The sequence below is a fragment of the Mesoplodon mirus genome (assembly GCF_964341445.2).
Source record: "Mesoplodon mirus genome assembly, chromosome: 5".
In the NCBI taxonomy this organism is placed as follows: domain Eukaryota; kingdom Metazoa; phylum Chordata; class Mammalia; order Artiodactyla; family Ziphiidae; genus Mesoplodon; species Mesoplodon mirus.
In genome coordinates, this window is record NC_138980.1 from 159,781,509 (window position 1) to 159,794,761 (window position 13,253).

The 13,253-nt window shown below is 36.2% G+C and overlaps 1 pseudogene across 1 annotated transcript in view; it reads left to right on the top strand.

Annotated features, from left to right (window-relative positions):
• Nucleotides 1–210: 210 nt before the first annotated feature.
• Nucleotides 211–13,253, top strand: part of LOC309805414 (large ribosomal subunit protein eL8-like) — an 84,945-nt pseudogene continuing 71,902 nt past the window's right edge. The window contains exon 1 of the transcript in view: nt 211–273. The product of the transcript in view is annotated as a large ribosomal subunit protein eL8-like (transcript). The remainder of the gene's footprint in view (nt 274–13,253) is intronic.

A 13,253-nucleotide genomic window follows, 5' to 3' on the forward strand; every position in this document is an offset into this window, starting at 1 on the left:
TTCAGCTCATCTTCAGCTGCTGGAAGCTTCTCTCAAATATATCAGTATTTGAAACCTGCATTCCGTGCATCAAGGCCAGCCGAGGCCACCCAAACACCACGGCTCCGGGGTGCAGATAGACTTCCACCACATCACTGGGGGGCACCACCTGGACCTTCTTTCTGTATTTGGTTCCTGGCCAGCATCTCGTGGACAAAGTTGGTCCAGGAAATGGTACCCCTGCTAGTGCTGGGCGAGATCAGCCAGCTCATGAGGACAGCGATGACAAACAAGGTGAGTAGATGCTCCCAGTACACTGGTCCTTCCTAGCCGTGAGCCTTCTCTCCTCTTCATCATCTTCAAGGGTCCTCTCTTTGGATTTATCATTGTCCTTAGTCCTCTGCTTCCTACTTGAGGTGTTAAAATAGTAAGTGCCGCCTAGAAGTTTCCGCCTAGAAGTCTGACTGGATTATGGACTACATACTTTTTCAGCAACAATCCACTGATCCCTTAAAAGGCAGGGGTTAGCAGTTGGCAGTTGCAAGCTCTGTAGCCTCGGCCCCCAGCCTAGGCAAGACCGTCCTGAGGCCTGTGGACAAAATTTAGCCCCCTCCTCACACTCGGGTGAAGAGACCCGGGTTCCAGCCTGAGCCTGGGACCCTGAAGACACCTAGAATACAGCCCAGACCCTAGGGAAAGGACATTTTTTCTTTCTTCGTTGTGATGCTTTTTATTTTTAGAGAAACCAAAAACATTTACTATAAAACCTGTTTTAAAAATGAAAATAGTAGAAATGAAAACCTCATCATGATTCACTAGATTATGACAATCCAGTTACGAGCTGCAAGAATAATCCTTGTTCTTGAAAAGTGAAAAAAAGAGAGAGAGAGAGGGAGAGAGAAAAATAACCTACATCCATGACCTTTGTGATAATATCAGTCTAACATATGCATCTTTCAAATGTAGAATGAGAGGACTGAAAGAAAGGGTCAGAAACACAATGGAAAAATTAACACCAATAATTCTTAGAATTTGGTGAAAAGAATAAATTTTATAGATCAAAGAAGATCAGTGAACTGCCAGGAGGATAAGTAAAAGAAAACCGCATAAAGTACAGCACACCAGAGACTAAGGGAAAAATATTGAGATCACTACAGAAAAAAGACATATTGTACATAGAGGAATAATGATGTGAAGAACAGTCTAATTAAAAGGGGGGTGAGCAGGGAAACCAAGAGAAAGGCCAGGACGCATTCTTAGAAAATGAAAGCATAAGGAAGACACATTCAGATGTACAAAAGTTGAGAAAGTTAAATTATAACATAACTACATAATGAAGATAGTGTGTTATTGCCTGAGAACAGAATAAATCAATAGAGAATAAAGAATCCAGGAATAGACAAACACTTATAAATTAATTTAATTAAATTTTTTTTCCATTTTATTATTTTTTAACATCTTTATTGGAGTATAATTCCTTTACAATGTTTTGTCAGTTTCTGCTGTATAACAAAGTGAATCAGCTATACGTATACATATATCCCCATATCTGCTCCCTCTTGCGTCTCCCTCCCACCCTCCCTATCTGACCCCTCTAGGTGTTCACAAAGCACCGAGCTGATCTCCCTGTGCAATGCTGCTGCTTCCCGCTAGCTATCTATTTTACATTTGGTAGTGTATATATGTCAATGCTACTCTCTCACTTCATCCCAGCTTACCTTTCCCCCTCCCTGTGTCCTCAAGTCCATTCTCTACATCTGCATCTTTATTCCTGTCCTGCCACTAGGCTCATCAGAACCTTTTTTTTTTTAAGATTCTGTATATCTGTGTTAGCATATGGTATTTGTTTTTCTCTTTCTGACTTACTTCACTATGTATAACAGACTCTAGGTCCATCCACCTCACTACAAATAACTCAATTTTGTTTCTTTTTATGGCTGGGTAATATTCCATTCTATATATGTGCCACATCTTCTTTATCCATTCATCTGTCGGTGGACACTTAGGTTGCTTCCATGTCCTGGCTATTGTAAATAGAGCTGCAATGAACATTGCGGTACATGACTCTTTTTGAATTATGGTTTTCTCAGGGTATATGCCCAGTAGTGGGATTGCTGGGTCATATGGTAGTTCTATTTTTAGTTTTTTAAGGAACCTCTATACTGTTCTCCATAATGGCTGTATCAATTTACATTCCCACCAACAGTGCAAAAGGATTCCCTTTTCTCCACACCCTCTCCAGCATTTATTGTTTGTAGATTTTTTGATGATGGCCATTCTGACTGGTGTGAGGTGATACCTCACTGTAGTTTTGATTTGCATTTCTCTAATGATTAGTGATGTTGAGCATCCTTTCATGCGTTTGTTGGCCATCTGTATATCTTCTTTGGAGAAGTGGCTATTTAGGTCTTCTGTGCATTTTTGGGTTGTTTGTTTTATGATTTTGAGCTGCATGAGCTTCTTGTATATTTTGGAGATTAATCCTTTGTCAGTTGCTTCATTTACAAATATTTTCTCCCATTTTGAGGGTTGTCTTTCCATCTTGTTTATGGTTTCCTTTGCTGTGCAAAAGCTTTTAAGTTTCATGAGGTCCCATTTGTTTATTTTTGTTTTTATTTCCATTTTTCTAGGAGGTGGGTCAAAAAGGATCTTGCCATGATTTATATCATAGAGTGTTCTGCTTATGTTTTCCTCTAAGAGTTTTATGCTGTCTGGCCTTACATTTAGGTCTTTAATCCATTTTGGCTCTATTTTTGTGTATGGTGTTAGGGAGTGTTCTAATTTCATTCTTTTATATGTAGCCATCCAGTTTTCCCAGCACCACTTATTGAAGAGGCTGTCTTTTCTCCATTATATATTCTTGCCTCCTTTATCAAAGATAAGGTGACCATATGTGCGTGGGTTTATCTCTGGGCTTTCTATCCTGTTCCATTGATCTATATTTCTGTTTTTGTGCCACTACCATACTGTCTTGATTACTGTAGCTTTGTAGTATAGTCTGAAGTCAGGGAGCCTGACTCCTCCAGCTCCGTTTTTCTTTCTAAGGATTGCTTTTGCTATTTGCAGTCTTTTGTGTTTCCATACAAAATTATTTTAATTTTTGACGAAGGTGCCAAAGCATTTCAGTGGGGAGGTAAATTCTTTAAGCAAATAATCCTGCATCAACTGGATACACATAGGGAATATATAAACCTTAATCCCACCTAATAGCATATAAAAACATTCATTTGAGATGGAGCAAAACTAAAATGCAACAGTTAAAACCCTAAAAATTTGGAAAAAACAGTAGTTCATTCTTTATGCACCCTGAGGTGGACAAAGCTTTCTTAGAACATAGAAGGGAATAATAAGAAAGAGAAAACATGATAAATTTGACTTCATTAAAATCAGACTTTATCCAAATAGGAAACAATAAAATACACAAGCAAAATTTATAGTTGACAAAAGCCCTGTATAAAAAATATGTAAAGTACTCTTAAGACTCAACAATAAAAAGACAATCTAAAACAATGGGTAAAAAACTTGGATACCTCACAAAGAAAGATGTACAAGTGTGCAATAAACATGAGAAAAAAGTTCAACATTATTCATAAGGAAAAATTTAATTGAAGTCAAATTTATAGATATTCACTAGAATGGCTAAAATTTAAAAGCCTTTTAACACCAAATGTTGGTCAGGATTCAGAACAACTAGTTCTCTCACATGCTGATGATCATGTAAATAATGCAACCTCTTTTAAAAAAAGAAAGTTTGGTTGCTTATTATGAAGGTATATATCTGTCTCTGAAATTCTACCATAGATTTTTACCCAAGATCAATGAAATTCCGTGTCTACAAATAGTCTGCTGCAAGAATGTCCAGAGATGCTTTATACAAGAGTCAAAAACGTGAATTGGCCTTGCCGTCTGTTCATAGGAAAATGCATGAATATTTTGTGGTAAAGTCATATAACAAAATACTACTCATCAATACAAATAAACAAACTACTAATACATATAAAAATAGATGCTTCTCACAAAAAATGTTGGCAAATGAACCCAATTCAAAAAATTATATGCTGTATGATTCCATTTGTAATATATTCTAAAACAGGCCAAACCAATCCATGATGGAAAAAAACAATTATAACATTGTTTACTGCTGTGGACGGTGAAGGTATTGATGAAAAACAGCCACATGTTAACTTTCTGAGGCGATGGAAATGTTCTGTCTTCGCAGTATATGCATTTGTCAAAACTCATCAAATTATACATTTAAGCTTTGCTTATTTCACTCTAATTAAATTTTATTTCAAAGAAATAAAAAAGAAAGGTAAACAGATACTGAGCTCTAGTTAGTAGGTTTCCTTTTTATTTGTTGTTTAGTGGTATAAGTTACCAATATTGAAATATCTTCTGTTTGCTAAGTTTGAGCAAATGTGTAATGAGGACCAGATTTCTGCCTTTTTGGAAGGAAGTTAAAAATATTAAAAAGAAAAAAACTATCTAGAAGATGTACTGATGTGTTGGATAAAATTAGAGACACCAATAAGAGCTCTTCAGTTCAGTAGATAGATACAGAGATATGCATATTTTTGACTTCTGTTCACTGTTAAGGCGTAGAAGGTATGAATATACCTGGTGCCCAGTTTTGTTTTCTAAGAACTGTTGTCCATATAAAGGGAACAAGAAGTGTAGCCAATAATAGGGCTGAGCCAGAAAAAGTGAGATGCATGCTTGGGCCATCCTGTAGTGCCAGACATTAAAGAAGTGCTCTAAGAATCATGGAGATATGTCAGGAGAGGACCCCATACATTCAGAGACAGGGAGAAAGAGAGAATTTTAAAGTAAAAAAGGAAAACTGTCCACAACTGGTGAGTGTGAGAAGAGCATGAAGCAACTTATCTGTAAAGTTGAAATTAAGACAAGGTGAGATGTAATAAACTATATTCCATTAGATGTCTTAAAAATGATTGAAAGCCACTAGACTAATCTCTTCAGTGTGTCTGAACTCACCCCTGGAATTCTGACTGCATTCTTCTTTTAACAATACTTTCACAATGAATGATGCCTACTATTTCCTACATCCCTGTCACAACCAGTCCCTCAGAATTCACCTGTTTTCTTCTCCATGAGACTTTTTAGCTCACCATCTTTACACCTGACTGGATAGACCACTCAGGTGTAATTTATAAATGCTTTTCTTATGTTACTCTTACTTTTTGCTGTCTCTTGTTTTAAAACTTTTGAAGCCCTAAGGGGCAGAAATACTATTTCTACTATTGCCAACCCTAACAACTAACTGCTTTTCATGAGCCAAGCAGATGCTTAATATTTTCAGTCTGATTGTTTTTCATATGAAAAATCATATACTAGAAAGTTAAGTTTTTTCATGTTTGGAATTTTTTAAAATCGGAACTCATTTTGTAAATGCAAATGTGTTTTAACTTACGAGTTACTTTAGTTAAGTTCAAACATCAGTCAGTTCATGAGCTTACATTTGCTACTCTCTCTTGTAGAATACAGCCTCTATTATTCAGTGAAAATGTTTTCATATGTTGACTCTATTTTAATCACATTCATCAAAACTACCCAATTTCCTGGTCCTTGCCAGATATAACATGGTCTTGGTGGGCAGATAACATTATTATATGAAAGCCTTTATCTTTAGTGGGTTCTGTACTGACAGGAGGAGAGAGTATGAGCAGATGCTTGCAAACTCCAGTGGCCATCTGCTAAGCCCTGAGCAGCACCCTTGACAGGAGCAGTCTGCAGAGAACTTACTTGTAAAGCACCCACATTGTGAATGAAATGGTTTTAGTGGTCTCTGAGGCTATTCCTCTCTCACTCTTTGTCAGCACTAAAATTAATGTGGAAATAAAAGTAAACAAAGCATCTTTCCTTCCTGTGTTTCCAAAAATATATTGACTTGTTTAAACATCTAACTCTAGTGCAAACAAACATGATTTTATTATAATTGCATTTAAATCTTGATGGAAAACAGACACCTCTCCTCAGATAGCTTTTCCTCTTTAAGATTATGCATACAGGCTTAAAACTGAACTCTATTCTACTCTTCAAGGAGAAGATCCAACTTTTAAAATTTTATAGACATAATTTTCTCCCCTAGACATACTAAATGCCACATCCTAATATCTGCATATACTAATATTACCTGATAAAACCTGCATTAGTCTGCTAAGGCTAATCTAACAAAATGCTGCAGATTGTATGGCTTAAACCAGCGGTCCCCAACCGTTTTTGGCACCAGGGACAGGTTTCGTGGAAGACAGTTTTCCATGGGTGGGGCAGGGGAGGGTATGGTTCAGGTGGTAATGCGAGGTAGTTTTTCCACGGATGGGGAGACATGGGGAGCGGCAGATGAAGCTTCGCTTGCTTGCCGGCCCCTCACCTGCTGCTGTGTCGCCCGGTTCCTAACAGGCCGTGGACCACTACGGGTCCATGGCCCAGGGGTTGGGGACCCCTGGCTTAAACAACAGAAATTTATTTTCTCACCATTCTGGTGGCTAAAAGTCCAAGATCAAAGTTGGTTGGTTTCCACTGAGGACTGTACAGGAAGGGTCTGGTCCAGGTCTGTCTCCTGGGCTTATAGATGGCACCTTCTCGGGGTGTCTTCACATGGTTGTTCTTTTGTGTGTGCATGTGTTCTGTCTCCCTGAACTCCTTCAGAGCCTCTTTCTCAGTAAGAGAAATAAGAGCCTCTTATTTCTCTTAATCGTGACTTCACTTTATTCCCATCACTGCTTAGGCATTGTATGGGACCACCTTCCTCAATTTCTCCTCTTTCACACATTTAATACTTCACCATTTAATGGACTCCTATTATAAGCTTGAAATAGTGTTAATTTCTGGAGAGAGAATAAATTTACCCTCATAATATATAGTTAGGAGATGACCTCTGATTGTGTTTATAGTTGTGCATCTCAGGTGGTATTGTATAGTGGCTGAAAGCAGTGATCAGTGAGCATTTAAGAAAACTGGTTTAGCTTTAGATGTGTTGAATTTGAGGAGATTGGAGTTGCGGAAAGGGAAATTGTACAGAAAGGGAAAACTTGGCAACAAAGTTGCATTTCATCAGCCTACAGGTAGTAGTTGAAGTGATTTAAACACTGAAGATCTTAAAGGATTTCCCCAGCAGTTCTGAGGAGGAAGACGAGTAAAGGGCTAACGATGGAATCTTGGTGATCAGGCACTGTCCAAAAATACAGCAGAGGCTGCTCCTGAACTTTAGAATTTCAAAACTTCTTAGATTTTTTTTGATATTTCAAAATAAAAATTAATTTCTAGTGTTTGGCCGATTTTAACAGCTTAGAACCTATTTCCCTGTCCTAAAAATCAAACATACACAGGTGAAAGCTGGTGTAGAATAAGTTCATTCTGATGCCTTGGTATCAAATATACACTCTAAACTTTTATCACTTTACCTTTTACCTTTATCCTTGTCAAGTCTCTCTTGTAACTGCTGAGTCCCAGTGTCCCTTCTCAAGTTTAAATTATCTGCATAAATTTTCTTCTCATTCCCTAATTCAGGACCTTTTATGAAGGCTGCTTTACTCACATCTCAGAGTCCTCCATCACTGACATATTCACTTGGGGATCTAGCTTCTCTCTACAAACTAAACTGAATCTCCACTATTGCTGGTCCCAAAGACAAGCACCCAGACAGTTTTCTTTCATTTTTTTCCCAGCTTTTTTCAGATATAATTGACATATAATGTTATGCAAGGTATACAGTGTGATGATTTGATATACATGTATATTGCAAAATATCTACCATGTTAAGGTTAGTTAATATATCCTTCACCTCACATGAGTACCATTTTGTCATTGTTTTTGTCTTGGTGAGGCCATTACAGCTCTACTCTCATAGCAGCTTTCAAGTAGGCAATATCATGCTGCTAACTATGGTCATCAGGCTGTACCTTAGATCCCTGGACCTTATTTATCTTATAAGTGAAAGGTTGTACCCTTTGACCTGTGTCTCTCTATTTCCCCGATCCCTCAGCCCTGAGCAACCGCCATTCTACTCTTTGTTTCTGTGTGTTCAGTGTTTTTATGTTTTACATATAACTGAGGTAATACTGTATTTATTTATTTTTCATAGACAGTTTTCTTATAATGGGTCTAAAGGCAAATCACCGGGGAAACAGAACAATCTAAACAATTTAGATATGGGTCAATGGCAAAGCTTAGAGTATTTTTAAGTCAACAGTTCTTGAACTTACATTTCTGCCTTCCATTTGAGATAGTAAAATGAAGGTCATTCTGGCTTTGGATTCTGGCTTCATATTTTTGAGAGTAGGATTCCCACCCTCAAACTTATCTCAGTACTCAAGCAAAGTAAAGGGGTCTTGAAAACTTTGCCCACTGTATCCATTATGTCTGAAAAGAAAATTGAAATTAACTCTGATGACACAAATTAGACAGAATGAGGGGGTTCTCTATCTCTCTCTTTATTAAACAGGAGACTCAAAGAAAATAATTTAATTTTTTTCCCTAAGTATTGTCTCAAATCCTAGCTTCATATGGGTGAAGATTTATTTTCTTTGGTCAAGTTTTCTTCTCAAGGAAAAGCTGTGGGTGAGGTGAGATATGGCTGTGCAGTGAGGTGCAAAAACTAAATATATCTCAAATAGACCTTTGAAGGAGAGATCTTAGTGTGATTAGAGGAAAAGCAATTCTTCAAAGTTTTATGATCCTCTTTCCTGGTTAGATTGCAGTATGTGTGAAGAAAAAGTGATTGGACATTTCTTCAGATAAAAATAGTTACTTTAACTATTGAAAACCTGATTACAGTTAACTAGCAACTGGTTATTCTTCTCCATGTTATACAAATTCTAGCCCTAAACCAGTCAGTCTCAAATTTTTCATATCTATCAGTGAGTTATCACTAATCCCAAGAAACCTAGGGTTAACTGTATGTGTACACATCCACATGTACAACAACTACGTGGATAAGAATAAGCAAACAAGAACCTCAAAGCATGTATGTACTGGCTCAGTAGTAGTACCTCTCCATATAGTTTTTATCTTTTTTTTTTTTTAAGGCTGGATCTACTTCATTTTTAACACCAAAATAAAGCCAGATGAATTAAAGATTTACATATAAATAGTGAGATAAACTTCATGTATCTCTGTATTGTTTCAATTCTTTTAGCAAGCACACTTCAAAAAATGTTTGAATACAGTAAAATATACATAACATAAAATTTACCATTTTAACCATTTTTAAGTGTACATTTCAGTGGCGTTAGTACATTCACTTTGTTGTGCAACTATCACCACCATCCATTTTTCCAGAAATTTTTATATTCCCAAATTGAAACTCTGTACCCATCAAACAGCTCCCCATTCTACTCTCCCCCAATTCTACTTTCTGTTTCTATAAATTTGACTACTCTAGGTAATTCATATAAGTAGAGTCATACAGTATTCGTACTTCTGTGGCTTATTTCATTTAGCATTAATGTCTTCAAGATCCATCCATGTTGTAGCATGTGTCAGAATTTCCTTCCTTTTTAAGGCTGAATAATATTCGATTGTAGTTTATTTATCCATTCATCTACTGATGGACATTTAGGTTGCTTCCACCTTTTGGCCATTGTGAATAATGCTGCTATGAACATAGGTAGACAAGTGAGAAAAGACAGCAGAGAGCTCTTTCCCCAAACCTCACCCTACCCCATCCCTGTCTGTAACTCAGGAACAGAGCTCTCACCAGAAACCAAATTGGCCAAAAACTTGATCTTTGACTCCTAACCTTCAAGAACTGTGAGAAAATAAATTTCTGTAATTTAAACCATATGGTTTTGATCTTATTTCACTCATTATTCTATGATGAAATTTTGTATAAATTATCATTAGAATTAGTTTTTTTTGTGAAGTCTTTAAAAAGGAGTAATTATGGTTAAATGCTCCTTTAATCAATAGTATCTGAAAGCATTTAAAGCACTGTTCACTTATCTGTTTCTCAACAAGACAAAACAAAGCCTAACAACTCTGCTGCTGTAAAAATTAGTTTCTTAGGTATAAATGATACAGGGACAGTTCTTCTTGATGATTGCATTTGTGTCATTCTTTAGCTTTATTCATACTTTATCTTGAACTAGCTTCTAAAATCTACCATTGAAAACAGCGTGAAAGCTGCTGAATTAAGTTCTCTAGGGTGGCCTGCTCACTTCCTCCTGAGGGAAATGAAGTATGCCTGTGGCTGTTAAAGGATGATGTTCTTTATTTATTTCTTCTGAATGTATTTCCTGGTGTAAATGGGAGAACTCAGTCCTTTCAGAAATTGGCTGAACAAATTAAATCAGAATTTTGTTCTTCTCACCTCCTCGATTTCCCCGATCCTTCTCAACGTCTTCTTAATGGATGTTGTCCTTTGAGCCATAATTCATCTGCCACAGAACATGCAGTTTCAAGTGAGGGTAGTAATTTCCTAAGGGGACTTGACTGTCAGAGAAATTCCAACAAAAAACCTAATTTTAAACTTAATGTTTCTTATAAATCACACCCAAGAAAACAAGGGGAGTTTTCCCTTTGAATGCTATTGAAACCAAATTAAACTAAAGTAGAAGAAATTTAATGGTTGGAAAGCATGGGTTGGGACTCAGAAGAAAACATCTTGTGTTTATTTTGTTCTATTCTGTGGTAATTTATGAAGTCTTTAGTTTTCACCCCCTTAATATGTAACATCAATAATTTTATCAGGTGAACATTAAGAGATGCTATCCTCTTTAGGGTGCTACCAGTAGGTGGGCTAATGTTTAACCAGCAAAAGAAAAGAAAAAATTCCAGGAAGTCCTCAGTTATTTCAAGATGAAGTAAAATGAGTCAGGCATTTTTTTTGATGAAAGATCATAATTATTTTATAACCTGAAATGGGAAAATCTGACCATTGATGAAGCCAAAGAGAAGACAGGACCCTCCTCCAGAAACACACATTAAATTGCTTAGGATCAGTACTCCATCTCCTTTCCCCTCCTTCAGGCATTCCTTTCTTAGATCTTTTATCAAATATCTTTACTACAAGGAAAAAATTAGGCTGGACAAATGAGTATACTGACAGTCGTTCATAATTTTTCTATTCTAGTAAAGCTTTCTTTCAAAAGATCAGCTGAAGGATAGCACCTCACCTGTAGTCTATGTAGCATTAGAATCATGATAAAGTACAAAACCTCCAGAATTTATGCATAGCTAGTATAACCCTCATTCTTGTTTTAATTAAAAACATCATACACTGATATTTGGTATTTTCACATGTAGAGATACAAATTAAATAGTTCCAGCCATTAGAAAAATTTTGATATTTGTTGCAATGAATAAGTGTTACATTGAAATACATTAAAATAAACATGTTGTATATTACTGCTCATTTCTATATTCACATGTTTATGCTTAAACATATATGGGAAGCTGTACCCATAGATAGAGACTCTGTTTCTGAGGACTAACAGACTCAGATTTCCATTTATTAGTTATATGCTTCTGGGAATGTTGCTTAGTCTTTCTAAAACTTATTTCACACTATGCAAAATTGGGGCAGTTCCAAAGGACATTTCACGTGATTTCCCTGACGATTACATAAAATCGTGTGTGTGTGTGTATACACACATATATGTAATTAACATTTTTGTATCTTTTTTAGCCCCCTTCACCTGTTATGCACACTTCCCCCCTGGCAACCAATAATCTGTTGACACATGACAATGATAGGCCCATAGATGATTCTAGGTATAGGTTTCCACTATAGCTGTTTTTGAACTTTCACAGTTTTTAGTATTGTAAAGGATTACAGAAGACAGTCTTCACAGGGAGCTTCAAAATTTGGATACTACTAATAATCCCTTCTCTCCATCATACTTATTAACGTTAATGTGATTTTTAAAATGTTTTCACTCCTCAGTGCAATGCCTTATTTGACGCTCAGGTATAAATCCTAATTAGTTTAAACTCATTGTGGTAATATGGTAATAAGGCATATGCACAACAACATCAGTCTGGCAGTGATGCAGAGAGCAAGTCCTTTGGTAAATTCTAGGGAAATTTTCCTCATTCTCAGAAAAGTGAATCTCTTCCTCCTGCAAACTTTGTCATATTTGAATGTAACATCAGGAAATGGCAAAGTCATCTTAGAAACATGAGGAGAGCTCACTTGAGAAAAACTAAGGGCAGGATCATGAAATCAAGTGCAAAGATTAAAACAACCAACTCTGGAATAATTGTACCTTTGTACATTTTACTATGGGAGATATTTTTGGTCTTAAATTTTAATTATTTTGAGTGAAATTTATCTTATTTTGAGTAGAAAGTAATTTCACCCATCCATTATTGGTACAGTTAGCTGAGGAGAAGTGGGGGGAGAAAACCTCAGTATTTGAGGTTTGGAGACTGATAATTTCATTTATCTGGTGTAAAACGTTTTTAAACAATTGTTGTATATGGCTCAAAACAGAGTCTGTGTAATCATCAAGCCATAGCATTAGGGAAAGTGGAAAGTCAAATTCAAGATGTTGGTGTTTGTTGGCTAGTGCCTGCCAAGCACGTGTATGCTTTTTTTTTGGTAAAAGTAAACAATATTTCAGACCGAAATAATTTCCTAATCTTTGGTAAATAAAATATTTTATATATTAACTATGTATTTATAATTTTCATTACCTTGACTAAATTTACTATCATAAAATACTCTGATAATTTTGTGGTCAAACATCTTCCACTCAGGGTGTATATATATATATATATATATATATATATATATATATATATATATTGCCGTTAAAAATACCTGTAGACTTTCGTTTGTCTCAATTAGGGAAAGTACCCATCCTCATACTAAAAACAACTAAAGAATGGTGGTTAAAATATGTTTAACTTAATCAACCAGTTGGAAAAGAGGTATAGAATATTCAGAAGCTAAAAACTAATTGAAAAGAGGATCTAGAGATGTCAGCAGAGAATTGAAGCTTTCTTTTGCCTTGAAAACATTTGATAAACCTTATTAACTTTTAGGCCACTGTGGATAAAGCCCACAGCCTACTCAAATGTGTGGAAGCTCATAAGAGACCCTTTGCCCCATTAAACTGGAATCCAAGAATAGTTCATCTTTACTGTAACAGTTAGCTGTAACTGCCCAGCCTCATTTTGAAAGTACACACAGTTCATGACTTCAAGGAGAACTGCTTGTATAAACCTTGGCTTTCAGGAATAGAATATTTTTTTTTCTTTAGATTTCATAACCACAGGTCAACATCACAGCAGGTTTGCATACCAAATTC